The sequence below is a fragment of the Cetorhinus maximus genome, chromosome 4, assembly GCF_964194155.1.
Source record: "Cetorhinus maximus chromosome 4, sCetMax3.hap1.1, whole genome shotgun sequence".
Taxonomy (NCBI): Eukaryota; Metazoa; Chordata; class Chondrichthyes; order Lamniformes; family Cetorhinidae; genus Cetorhinus; species Cetorhinus maximus.
Window position 1 is genome coordinate 102,989,845 of NC_135882.1, and position 13,050 is coordinate 103,002,894.

General features: G+C 47.4%; 1 protein-coding gene across 1 annotated transcript in view; it reads left to right on the plus strand.

The window, feature by feature from the left end:
* Positions 1 to 13,050, plus strand: part of ccdc178 (coiled-coil domain containing 178) — a 587,382-nt gene that overhangs the window by 29,359 nt on the left and 544,973 nt on the right. The window lies entirely within an intron of this gene.

A 13,050-nucleotide genomic window follows, 5' to 3' on the forward strand; every position in this document is an offset into this window, starting at 1 on the left:
TTGGCCTGCAGCATGAGAGGGCAATTGAATAGAGGCTGTACAAAAAAGGACAACTGCTTGTAAAGAAAGGGGTTGAGGGGGAAGAACGACACTCAGCAAGGAAGCCTTATCCACTCAGGAGTATTTCTTTTACCTCAACATAATCTTAGAACAGTGTACATGTTGGCTGTTTTACAAAGCACATGCTCTCTGAAATCTGCCATCTCAGGCAAACCTGCAGTCTCTAAACAGAGCATGGGTGGTGCTGCAAGTGGCTTTGAAGGTCATGGCATTGGCATAAGTTTCTTTGCATTGGGGCCTTTCCAGGTTGGAGCATGCAACATCTCTAACATCCTGCCAGTTTGCTGTCGACTGCTGCAGAACGGAGGTATTTTATCTGATCAGAGAGAAGCAGGTAGAATATGCACATGGCTTTGCCAGGCTAGGGAACTTCCCCATGCTCGTGACTGAGTGCAAGCCTGGAAATTTGGTGCAGCAAAGGAGAAGTTGCTGTTCTGATCTTTACAAAAACGAGTGGTCTGAGAGAAGGAGCTGAAGACCAGCTGAGGCATGTGAGAGCTGAAGTTGAAAGCATTAATTAGGTGAGTAAGTAGGTAAGCGGTTGGTGAGTTTTAAGTTTTTTTCCCACTCTGTCTAAATCAGGGCAGTAGCTTAAACTGGTACTGGGGAGTTAGATATAAGTATTATGTTAAATTTATAGCTTAATTAGTTAAACCACTTGATATAACTACAGATAATCATTGAGTGGTATTTCTAAACCTAATTTGTTAAACAAAACACACTAAACATGGCAAGGCTGTTGATGTGTTACAACTGTAGCATGTGGTATGTGGTGGACATCTGTGTGATCCATAGCAGTAAGTGCCTGCAGCTAGAGGTACTTCAGCTCAGAGATGATGACCTGGAGTCTGAACTTTGGACACTGCGATGCATCAGGGAGGAGAAAAGTTCCCTGCACACTTTGTTTCACGAGGCAGTTACATTCCTTAAGCTAGGTACTTTGAATTTGGTTCATGGTCAAGGACAGGAGGCTGTGACTATGAGTAAGGCAGATATGGAAATCCAGAAGGTAGCACTGGAGGAGCCTCAGCTCTTGCAATTGTTTAAAAGATTCAAGGTTCTTTCAGCTTGTGTGGACCAGAGCAGGAACTGCAGGGAGGATGAGCAAACTGACCACAGCAGCACGGTGCAGGTGGCCATTCAAGAGGGGTAGTTTAAAGCAATGCAGTTGTAGTAGGGAGCAGTGTTGTTAGAGGGATAGATACGATTCTCTGTTGAGACAAGTCCTGAAGGCTGTGTTGCCTGCCCAGTGCCAGGGCTAAGGACATCTCCCCAAGGATGGAGAAAAACTTGAGTGGGAGGGGAAGGATCCAGTTATTGCAGCCTATGTAGGTACCAGTGACATAGATTGGACTAAGAAAGAGGTTCTGCTAAAGGAGCATGAGCAGCTAGGGACAAAATTAGAAGGCAGAACCACAAAGGTAATAAACTCTGGAGTACCACTGGAACCATGAGCTTATTGGCAGAGGGTAAATAAGATTAGAGAGTTGAATATGTAGCTCAAAGATTGGTGTGGGAGAAATGGGTTTTGATGGCTTTCACCTTAATCACTCTGGGACCAGAGAACTGGTGAATCGTATAGCAAGGGTTGTAGAGAGGACTTTAAACTAAATAGTGGGCAACAGGTTCATGTGAGGGGAGATTAGGAAAGTTAATGAGAAAGGGCAAGGCAATAGTAATGTTACAGGTAATGATAACCAGAGCATGACGGGAAGGGACAGAATGTATAAACATAGGAGTGCACCAGAAAATAAGGTCAGAGTAGACATAAACAATAAAAAGACAGAATTAAAGGCTCGCAGCATTTGTGACAAGGTAGATGAATTGTTAGCACAAATAGAAATAAACTATTCAGAGATGTGGTGGCTAGGTAACCAAGGCTGGGACCTGAATATTCAAGGGTACTTGACATTTCGGAAGGACATGAAGAAAGGAAAAGGAGATGGGGCGCTGTTAATCAAGAATGATATCGGCATAATGGCAAGAAATGATCTTGGTCCAGAGGATTAAAATGTAGAATCAGTTTAGGTGGAGATAAGAAATAGCAAGGGAAAGATGTTATTGGTGGTAATGGTTTAGTGGCCCATTAACAGCAGCTACACAGTAGGACAACATATATATCAAGAAATAATCAGAAATAACTGTGTTCCTCTCCGCAGATGCTGCCAGACCTGCTGAGTTTTTCCAGGTATTTTTAATTTTGTTTTGGATTTCCAGCATCCGCAGTTTTTTGCTTTTATCTTAAGAAATAATCAGGGCTTGCAAGAAAGCTGGTGCAATAATCATGGGTGACTTTAATCTTAACATTGATTGAACAAATCAAATTGGCAAAGGTAGCCTGTATTCGGGTCAGTTTCTTAGCACAATACATTCTGGAGCCATCAGGGAACAGGATATTTTGGACCTGGTAATGTGTCAGTAGACAAGATTAATTGAACACCTTTATAGTAAAGGATCCTCCAGGCAACAGTGATCATAAGCTGATAGAATTTAATATTTAGTCTGAGAGTGAAAAATATAGGCCCATAACTAGTGCCTTAAACTTAAATAAAGGCAATTTTAAGGGTATGAAGACAGAATTGGTGAAAATGGACTGGTTGATAGGTTAAAACAGAAGACTGTAGAGAAGCAGTGGTAGACAATTAAGGAGATATTTCATAACTCTCATCAAAGATTTATTCCATTAAAGGTCAAAGACTCTGTCAGATGGATGCACCATCCTTGGCTGACTAAGGGAAGTTAAGGGTGACATCAAATTGAAATAAAAGGCTTACAATGCTGCGAAGATTAGTGGTAGGCCAGAAGATTGGGAAAGTTTTAGAAATCTGCAAAAGATGACTAAAAAAAATAAAAGGGGAGAAATTGGAGTATGAAGGAAAGCTAGCAGGAAATATAAACACAGACTTAATGAATTTAAAGTGAGTATTGAAAGCCAGAATGCAAAAGTTGCACATAGAGACAAGCTGCATAATTGTTTTAGGACAAATAACCCCAGGGGATACATGGAAGTGTATGCCTAAAATGTTAGGCTTTACATCAAAAAGGAGAGATAAACCCTTTTGTCCCCAGACAATCCTCGTGATTTTGCAAATGCATTGAATGGATTTTTTAGCTGGTTTGAAAATGATGAGTTTGAAGAACATGTAATTTTGTAGGAGGCTGAGGCCTTCATGAATTACAGCAATCTCATGTTACTACCAACAAATGGGAGGTAAAGAAGCAATTCAAGCGAGTGAATTCATAGAAAGCATGTAGCCCAGATCAGATCAGTGGAAAAATTCTTAAGGAATGTGCTCATCAGTTGGCAGCTCCTTTCTCTCTAGTCTTTCAGAAATCATTTGATTATGCACACTGTTCCATGTTGTCGGAAATCAGCCCGCATCGTTCCGATTTCTAAGAACGGTTACTAAATGATGGCCTGTTGAGCTGAATGATTACCAGACAGTTGCTCTTACATCGATAGTCATGGAGTGTTTTGAGCGGATTGTGTCAAAGCATCTTTTAGATCACCTTCGGTCTGTCCGCAAGCATGACCCAGACCTCCCTGTCGCTTGCCATTTCAACACACCACCCTGCTCTCATGCCCACATGTCCGTCCTTGGCCTGCTGCAGTGTTCCAGTGAAGCTCAACGCAAACTGGAGGAACAGCACCTCATCTTCTGACTAGGCACTTTACAGCCTTCCGGACTTAACATTGAGTTCAACAACTTCAGATCATGAACTCTTTCCTCCACCCCCATCCCCTTTCCGGTCCCCCTTTTTTCTAATAATTTATATATTTTTAAAAAATATTTTTCTTTTCCCACCCATTTCTATTATTATTTTTAAATTTATTTCCATCCATTGTTTTATCTCCAGCTTTTAGCCTATTTCGATCCCTTCCCCCAACCCCACTCCCACTAGGGCCATCTGTCACTTGCTCGTCCTGTTTTCTACCCTTAATGTCACCATTAGCACCTCCTTTAGCTAATATCACCTCAGTCAACACCCCTTTGTCCTTTTGTCTATGACATCTTTGGCAAGCGCTTCTTTGCCCCCACCTATCACTGGCCCTCTATCCAGCTCTACCTGTCCCACCCCCCTCAAACAGCTTATATTTCACCTCATTTCTATTTTTCTTTAGTTCTGATGAAGAGTCATACGGACTCGAAACGTTAACTGTCTTCCTCTCCGCAGATGCTGTCAGACCTGCTGAGTTTTTCCAGCTATTTTTGTTTTTGTTTCAGATTTCCAGCATCTGCAGTATTTTGTTTTTATCTTTTAGATCTACTTTGTGTCATCAGAGAATTTAGCAACCATACCTTTAGTCCTTTCATCCAAGTCATTTACAAAAATTGTAAAAAGTTGAGGTCCCAGCACTGATCCGTTTGGCACACCACTTGTTACATATTGCCAACCAGAAAATGACCCATTTGTGCCTACTTTCTGTTTCCTGTTAGCTAGCCAATATCCATGCCAATATGTTACCCTCTACACCATGAGCTTTTATTTTCCTGCAATAACCTTTGGTGTGGCACCTTATCAAATGCCTTCTGGAAATCTAAATACAGTACATCCACCAGTTCCCCTTTATCCACAATATATGTTACTTCTTCAAAGAGTTCCAATAACTGGTTAAACATGATTTCCCTTTTACAAAACCATGTTAACTCTGCCTGATTACCTTGAATTTTTCCAAGTGCCCTGCTATAACACCTTTAATAATAGCTTCTAACATTGGATTTTGTGAGGGAAAAGCAACTGGAAGATTTGCTCTAGCTTGCAGCTAGAAAATCAACAGTCATCCTCATAGAGCCTTGTGGCAGAAGAGTTAGCTTGGGAAGCTGTGGGAAGGCAGTTAGATATCTGTCAGCAACCCGAACAAGGAATTGAGGCATCCACAGTTGTGAGGTCTGTAAAGAAAAAGTGGAGGGTTGCGTAGCCAAAAAACTAATGGAAGAACCCCCATAGAATCTTACCTCAAAGGAATACTAAGGAGAATTAAAATACACTCCAGAGAGCCGTGTCATACCTTTTGGGTTGGTCACAGGGAAAGTGAATGAACCTTCAAGATTTTGTAAGATAAGGGAATGCTTAGTCTGAAGTGAAAAGCAAAGCTGAATTTATAGCATAAATCTTTATAAGCTTTAGTGTTAAATTGATGGAGCTTGCTTTATTTAATTTCTCTTTTATATACAATAAAAATTGTTTTTATCAAAAAGGTGAAATCATGTGGCATAGTTAATTAATTGCTGGGTGTTCAGATTTCTTCTTTAAATGTTAACAGTTCCTAACTGATTGTAACATTATTGATAGCATGAATATGTGATTGGAAGCTCATCTTGAGCTCAGATATGACATCGAGGTTGTGAACAGTCTGGTTTCCACCTCAAACAGTTGCCATGGCGAGTGACGTCAGTGGCGACAGAGCGTTATTTGTGGCGGGAACCAAAAATAAATACTTCAGTCTTCCAAATTTTTCATTGGAGAAAATTTCTGCCCATTCAGTATTGGATGTAAGATAAGCAGTCTGACAATTTGGGGACAGTGGAAGGGTTGAGAGAGGTGGTGCTGAGGTAGAGCTGGGTGTCATCAGCATATATGTGGAAATTGAATTGATTTCAGATGATGTTGCTAAGGGGCAGTGATTAAATGAAAATGGGAATGGTCCAAGGATAGATCCTTGAGGGACACCAAAGGTAACTGTGCAGGAATGGGGCAGGTGGAGCTGGATAGAAGGCCAGCGATAGGTGGGGACAAAGGAGGGATTGACAAAGGCGTTATGAACTAAAGGACAAAGGGAATGTTAATGGCAGTGGTTAGTGCTAAAAAGGTGCTGCTAGTTGCATAAAGGTAAGAAAGCAGAATGTGACAATAGCAGAACAAGGGTAGCATTGTGTGACAGAACAACATGGAACAAGTAACAGATGGCCCTGGAGGGGATGGAGTGGTGAGAAAAAAGGGATGGAAAATGGGATAGAAGGGGGAAAAAAGGGGGATAAGACCACAGATAAATGAATAAAAATAAAAATAAGTGGATAAAAAATAAATCTGAATGTAGGAAAAAGGGGGAGAGGATGGAGGAGAGAGTTCATGGCCTGAAGTTGTTGAACTCAATGTTAAGTCCATAAGGCTGTAAAGTGCCTAATAGGAAGATGAGGTGCTGTTCTCCAGTTTGCGTTGGGCTTCACTGGAACATTGCAGCAGGACAAGGACAGACATGTGGACATGAAATGGTGTGTTGAAATGGCAAGCAATCAGAAGGTCTGGGTCATGCTTGCGGACAGACTGGAAGTGCTCCGCAAAGCGGTCACCCAGTCTGTGTTTGGTCTCCCCGACGTAGAGGAGACACATTGGGAGCAGCTGATGCAGTAGACCAAATTGAAAGAGGTGCAAGTGAAGCGCTGCTTCACCTGAAAGGAGTATTTGGGCCCTTGGACCTTGAGGAGGTAAAGGGGCAGGTGTTGCACCTTCTGCGATTGCATGGGAAAGTGCCCTGGGAACGGGATGAGGTGTTGGGGGTGATGGAGGAGTGGACCAGGGTGTCCCGGAGGGAACGGTCTTTGCGGAACGCTGGTTGGGGTGGGGTGGGGTGGGGGGGGTTGTGAGAGGGAAATGTGTTTGGTAGTGGCATTATGCTGGAGTTGGCGGAAATGGCAGAGGATGATCCTTTGAATGCGGAAGCTGGTGGAGTGGAAAGTGAGGACAAGGGGGACCCTATCATGTTTCTGCGAGGGAGGGGAAGGTGTGAGGGTAGAGGTGCGGGAGATGGGTCTGACATGGTTTAAGGGCCCTGTCAACCACAGTCGGCAGGAATCCTTGGTTAAGGAAGAAGGAAGACATGTCCGCAAGCATGACCCAGACCTTCTGGTCGCTTGCCATTTCAACACACCATCCTTCTGATTTTTTGTTGCCTGTGTGATTTCGTGCTCGTCACACGGGCAAAACGGGTAGGCGGCCAGCCGACCATTTCAAAAATCTCATCCATGGGCGAGATAGAAAGAGTCAGCAGCGTTGTTTGGCATCTTGTTGAATGCATTTACAAAATCCAAATACACTACATCCACTGGTTTCCCTATAATCCATCCTATTACTGTAGTTACATCCTCAAAAAATTCTAATGGATTTGCCAAATGTGATTTCCATTTCATAAATCCATGTTGAAGCTGTTTAATCTTATTTATTTCTAAGTGCCCTGTTACCATGTTCCTAATAATAGAGTCCAGCATTACACCTACTATTAATGTTAGACTAACTGGCCTATAGTTCCCTGTCTTCTCATTTCCTCCTTCCTTAAATAGCGGGGTTATGTTTGCTACCTCCCAATCCTTGAGAACTGTTTTGGAATCTAAGGAATTCTGGAAGATCAAAAACAGTGCATCCACTATCTCTGCTGCTACCTCTTCTAAAACCCCAGGATGCAGGTCGTCAGGTTCATGGGATTTGCCACCACTTCATCCCATTAAGTTCTCCAGAGCTATTTTCTTATACTGATTTCTTTATTTTCCTCATTGTCACCAGATCCTTTCTTCCCCATTATCTCCTCCCCATGACATTCAATGACATTACCATCACTGAATCCCCCCACTATCAACATCCTGGGGGTTACCATTCCCCAGAAACTGAACTGAACCAGCCAGGCAAATACTGTGGGCGGAATTTTCCCAGATTTGCACGAAGTGCGGTGGTGGGCGGGTACCCGCCGGCCTCAATGCTGGGTTTTCACGCCCTATTGTCCCAAACCTGCCTCATTATTTATGTACTCCCAGGAAACGTGCTGTTTCCATGGTGGGCGGGCTCTCTTTCGCCTACCGGTCATCACCCTGCCAAGGCATCACACCAGGCGCCATGTTTAAAGTCCAGCGGCAAGCACAGCACTCATTGCTTCCAGATCACCACTGCTGCACGGAAGACATTGCCAGCAAAGGAAAAAAGACTGCAGCCCCCCACTTCAATGACGGGTCCCTCAAGCAACTACTGGATGCCGTGGAGGCCCAGCGTCATGTCCTGTACCCCTGCTCTGGCCGCAGGATGGGCAGCAACATGACTAGTCCAACTTGAGAGGTGATGGCAGCAGTGGTCAGCGTCAACGTCCTTCAGAAGAGGACAACCATCCAGTGCCACAAGAGGAAGAGGGTAAGTCACTCTTCTCATCACTCTCAACTCACACTCTCAAACCCATCACACATCCACAGAGCCCTCACTCACTGCCAGTTTAAGGGACATCACCATTCACTCTCTTACACACACCTTCATTGTCCTCATCCCATCCATGGGACCACTCACCACCCACATAGGCCAGGCATACATATTATCTGGCCTGGCAGGCGTTTTGCTTACTCTTTCTCCATCTCTATCCGTGCAGGACAAGCTGGCACACAACAAGAGAGAGAGGCCGCAAACCTTTGGCGGAATGCCCAAAATCAAGATCCTCATGGACTTTGAAAACAGAGCCAACCTGCTGGCTGACCACGTTCTGGACCGATCCTTTGCTGGCGGTGAGGTCGGCACTGCTCTACCAAATGAGGATCCAGCAGTGCAACATCCAACTGCCAAACAGCCAACAGATTCCATGGCCCAGGATCAAGCCCTGAAGAAACCTCTGGAGAGGAATCTGGAGGCACCCTCCCTGAAATCCCGTCACAGTGCTCACTCACACCCTCCACCAGCACAGAAACACACATCTCAGTGGGACCTAGCTTTAGAGTAGCCCCAGGATCACAATCTGGTGAGCCTATCGCACTGTCTGATCCACTGCAGGCGGCGGCAGGGACTTCTCAGGTGTCTGGCACTCGGAGGACTGCTGGAGGCCAGAACTTTGCTGAGTCCGAGTCAGATGACGAGCCTTTGGACTCAGTCATGTCACAGTTGCTGGAGTTGCAATGGCAAGCTCGGGAAGATCAGGAAGGGATGTCTGCTGCACTCCTCAGATTGCAGGGCACGATGGAGGAGTTCGCCCGCCTTCAGGCTGAGGTGATAGTGCCAGCATGCCAACGCACCGAGGTCAACACTGGGTGGCAGACGCCATGGAGACCTTGTTCCAGGACTTCGCTCCTGCACTGTTGCATGGGCTCAACTTCATCGCTAATGCCATAGTTGGCCTCCAACAGTGTGTATGTGAGAGGGGTGCCCAGCAGCGCGATCTTACTCCAGGTACCCCTGCTCCTCAAGGAGTAAGCCTGGGGCTGCCAGGTGCCCATAGGGAAGAGGATCAGCAGGTGCACATTCCGGGCCCATCCATTCAAGTGACTCCTAGAGTGTCTGGCTCATCTGACTCCCGTCTTCCTGTGACCTCAGCAGCTCCAGCTCCACAGGCTAGGGAGGGTGCCCCTGTCATACAGCAGGACCTTGAAAGCAGGCCGGGGTCCTCCAAGTCTTGGCCCTCCAGAAGATGCCTGCCAAAGTCATGACAGGGCGTCGCAGCCAGCAGGCTGCCTCCACCTCCGCTGTGGATGTCTATGGAGCAACAAGACATAGCGCCTGGATTGGGACAGTTAAGGAGAATTAGTTGGATGGCCTGTTAATCACTTGTACATACTGTTCACTATTGTCAGTAAACTCCCAAGAACGTCTCCCTGTCTATGGCTCCTTGTTCTGATGAGCAGTGTTCTTGTCATCAGATGTGAAACCCATTTGCACAAGATAAAGGCAGGTGTCTCAGTCTAGGGCCTCTTCCCTGTGCTCTGTGCAGCCTTCAGACCAAAGTGATGGTCCAGCCTCATAATACCTGGAAACACTACTGTTGCCTGCACCTCGATGGTGCTTGTTGTTGCTGCCAGAATATAATAGGCAGGCGCCACATAGTTCTCTCATTCTCACAATGTGCTCTCATCACCTTTAAGGAGGGGCTGGCCCTCATCTCTTCAGCATCTGTGACCACTGATGCTGTGCTCCAGCTCCTGAAGGGCTCAGGTGCTGAAGGCGGACAAAGCATCAGAACTTGAAAGTTTCCTGGCTGCATCTCTATGATATGACCCTAATCACGGAGTGCCAGACAGGAGTCAGACATTCTCGGAGGCTAAGTGAAGATTAATGGAGTGTCCTCATTGCATGTCGTCATCATCCTCCAGCAATCGAGCGACTATTAGGGCCTCCACTGCATCTGCATGACAGGAGCATTCTCATAGAGGGAATTTGTGCTACCATAAGCCAGACTGGAGTCAAACGTTCACAAATGCGATGTGAGGATCTATGGTGTCACCTCACTGCATATCGTTAACTTCCTTCACAAATCTGGCAGCTATGAGGGCCTGCCAAGCAGGCCTGCCTCGTCTAGCCAGTGCGAGGGCTTCATCCCCGTCATCATCACCTCCGAGGACCTCCTCAGCCTCATCCCCATCAGTGTCCTCCTCATCTGAGAAGACGTGCAGCTCCTCCATCTCCTCCTCAGCCAGCTCTTCTCCCTGTTTCAGCGCCAGGTTGTAAAGGGCACAGCAGACGACGACGATGCGTGACACTCTCTGCGGACTATATTGCAGGGCTCCACCAGGCCGGTCCAGGCACCGGAACCTCACCTTCAGCATCCTGATGGTCTGTTCCACCGGGTTGCAAGCTGCAACATAAGCCTCATTATACCGTCGCTCTGCTGCAGTCTGAGGCTGCCGCTTGGGTGTCATCAGCCATGGCCTCTGCGGGTAGCCCTTTTCCCTGAGGAGCCATCCTTGCAGCTTCTGTGGACCCTGGAAGACTCCAGGGATCTGTGACCGACTGAGGATGTTGGAGTCGTGCACACTCCCTGGAAACCGTGCACACACCTACAGGATGTGTTTTTGGCGGTCACATACCAGCTGCACATTCAGTGAGTGATTGATGTAGTCCATCATGTGTAGTGACGGAGATCTGAGCGCCAAATGGGTGCAGTCAATCGCACCCTGCACATGTGGGAATCCCGAGATCAGGGAGAATCCAATGGCCCTTGCATCCTGGCTGTCCTGGTCCTGGGCGAAATGCACAAAGTTGTGTGCTTTCAAGAAGATGGCATCCGTGACCTCATGGATGCATTTGTGGATGGTGGCTTGTGATATCCCGCAGAGGTCACCTGTGGAACCCTGAAAGGAGCCACTGGCATAGAAATTGAGCGCCGCAGTCACTTTCACAGCCATTGGCAGTGGATGCCCTCCATGTCCCCTTGGCATCAGGTCCTGCAGTAAGTGGCAGATGTGAGCGGCCAAGTCCCTAGGCATGTGCAGTCATCAGCGACACTTATTCTTGGTCATCTATAGGAATGACAGGCGGTGTCTATAGATCCTGGATGTGGCTAGGTACCGACTAGCCACGGTTCGCTGTCGCTCTTGGGCAGCGTGTGCGGGAACCCTGGCAGCCCCTTCTTCCTGAGGTTGCTGCTCCTGCCTTTGCGTGGCCAGGAGCCACAGTTGCTCTCTCCTCCGTCTTTTCTGCTCTCTGTAGGCCACCAGGCACACAGCTAGGTCACCAGGCTCCATGCTCCTGATGTGGTCCTCCTGCGGCATGAAAGAGAGAGGTGTAGTTAGCACGGCTGTACTTAGCACTTTTCCTGGCCCTGTGTGATGGCCCTTTAACGCTTCCCAGAGAGTTCTGGTCACCCCTCGGATGCCCACAGATGAGTGCGCTGCACGGCTGTCCTGTCATCCTGAGACATGGGGGAGACTGCTCCTAACTGGGACGCTGAGATTGCAAGGGGCTGTGAGCGCCTCCAGCAGTGACTGCTACATGGCCAGTGTTGGTGAAGAGATTGTACAACGTGTGCAGTCCAACTGCTCTGCGGTTCAGTAACGTGGTCGCAGTCTTTCAGTCTGTGCTGGGGAGGCAGGGGGGAGGTCTGGAGCACTTGGTGGCACTTTGGTGCTTCCGCGTTGCTTGCGTGGGCGGGCAGGCTAGGAGCCTGACCCCAATCGTATCACTGTGGCTGCACCTGATCTGCCTCCTTTGCAGAGGAATGGTCAGTGGCCACTTCCCTTGCCTACCCTACCACCACCTCAATTTCTTGTGCACGGGATCAAGCAGTGCCCCTCCACTCCCCCCCAACAGTCACCTCCGTCGTCTCTGAGGCTGGACAGCAGCTGCCCCCAGGCGCCGCCGCCCCCCCCCCCCCCACCCAAACCACCGACAACAGTCACCCCCCCCGGTGCCCCTGAAGCCTGCAAAGCAACAGGCGGCATTGGCGAGCTCTGCAGAACGATGCTGTTCACGCAGCCCCAGTTCCCCCAAAGTGAAGGCCACCAAGTGCATGTCGCCTGTGTGCTGTTGTGAAACACATTGACATGCTTTCCTGCTGACGTGGGCAGATGATATGACGGGGGTCCAAGAGCCTGGCGGGATGGCCTTTTAATATATGCTGATGTATTACAATGAGTTCCCTGACGACCGTTGGTGGGAAATGCGGCCCCCCATCTGCAGGCTGAGTGGATGATCGCTACCTGCCTTCCCGCTGTCGTGAAACCGATTGCGCCATATTGTCCACGCACACCACGCATCACGCCCGCTGCCAGTGGGCACATAAAATTCCACCCTGTGACTACAAGAGCAGGTGAGAGGCTGGGAATTCAGCAGCGAGTAGCTCAACCCTGACTCTCCAAAGTGTGTCCACTATCTACAAGGCACAAGTCAGGAATACTCTCGACTTGCCTGGATGAGTGCAGCTCTAACGACATTTAAGAAGCTCGACACCATTCAGGACAAAGCAGTCCACTTGATTGACACCCCATCCACCACCTTAAGCATTCAGTTCCTATATATTTGGATAATTAAAGTCTCCCATTATAACTACACTCTAATTCTTTCACCACTCTGTAATTTCCTTGCAAATTTGTTCATTTATATCTTTCCCACTGGTTGTTGGCCTATAGACTACACCACTCACACACAAACTCACCTGTTATACACTCATTCACAATCACCACTTTCTCTTCCAGGACATGATTACACATAAGAGGTGACAGCAAGATCTGCTCAGGGAGGTGAAAGCACACCTGCATGACTTTCCTTGAGAAGGTAATGCTGATGGTGATTGGGAGCTCCATCACTGATGCACAT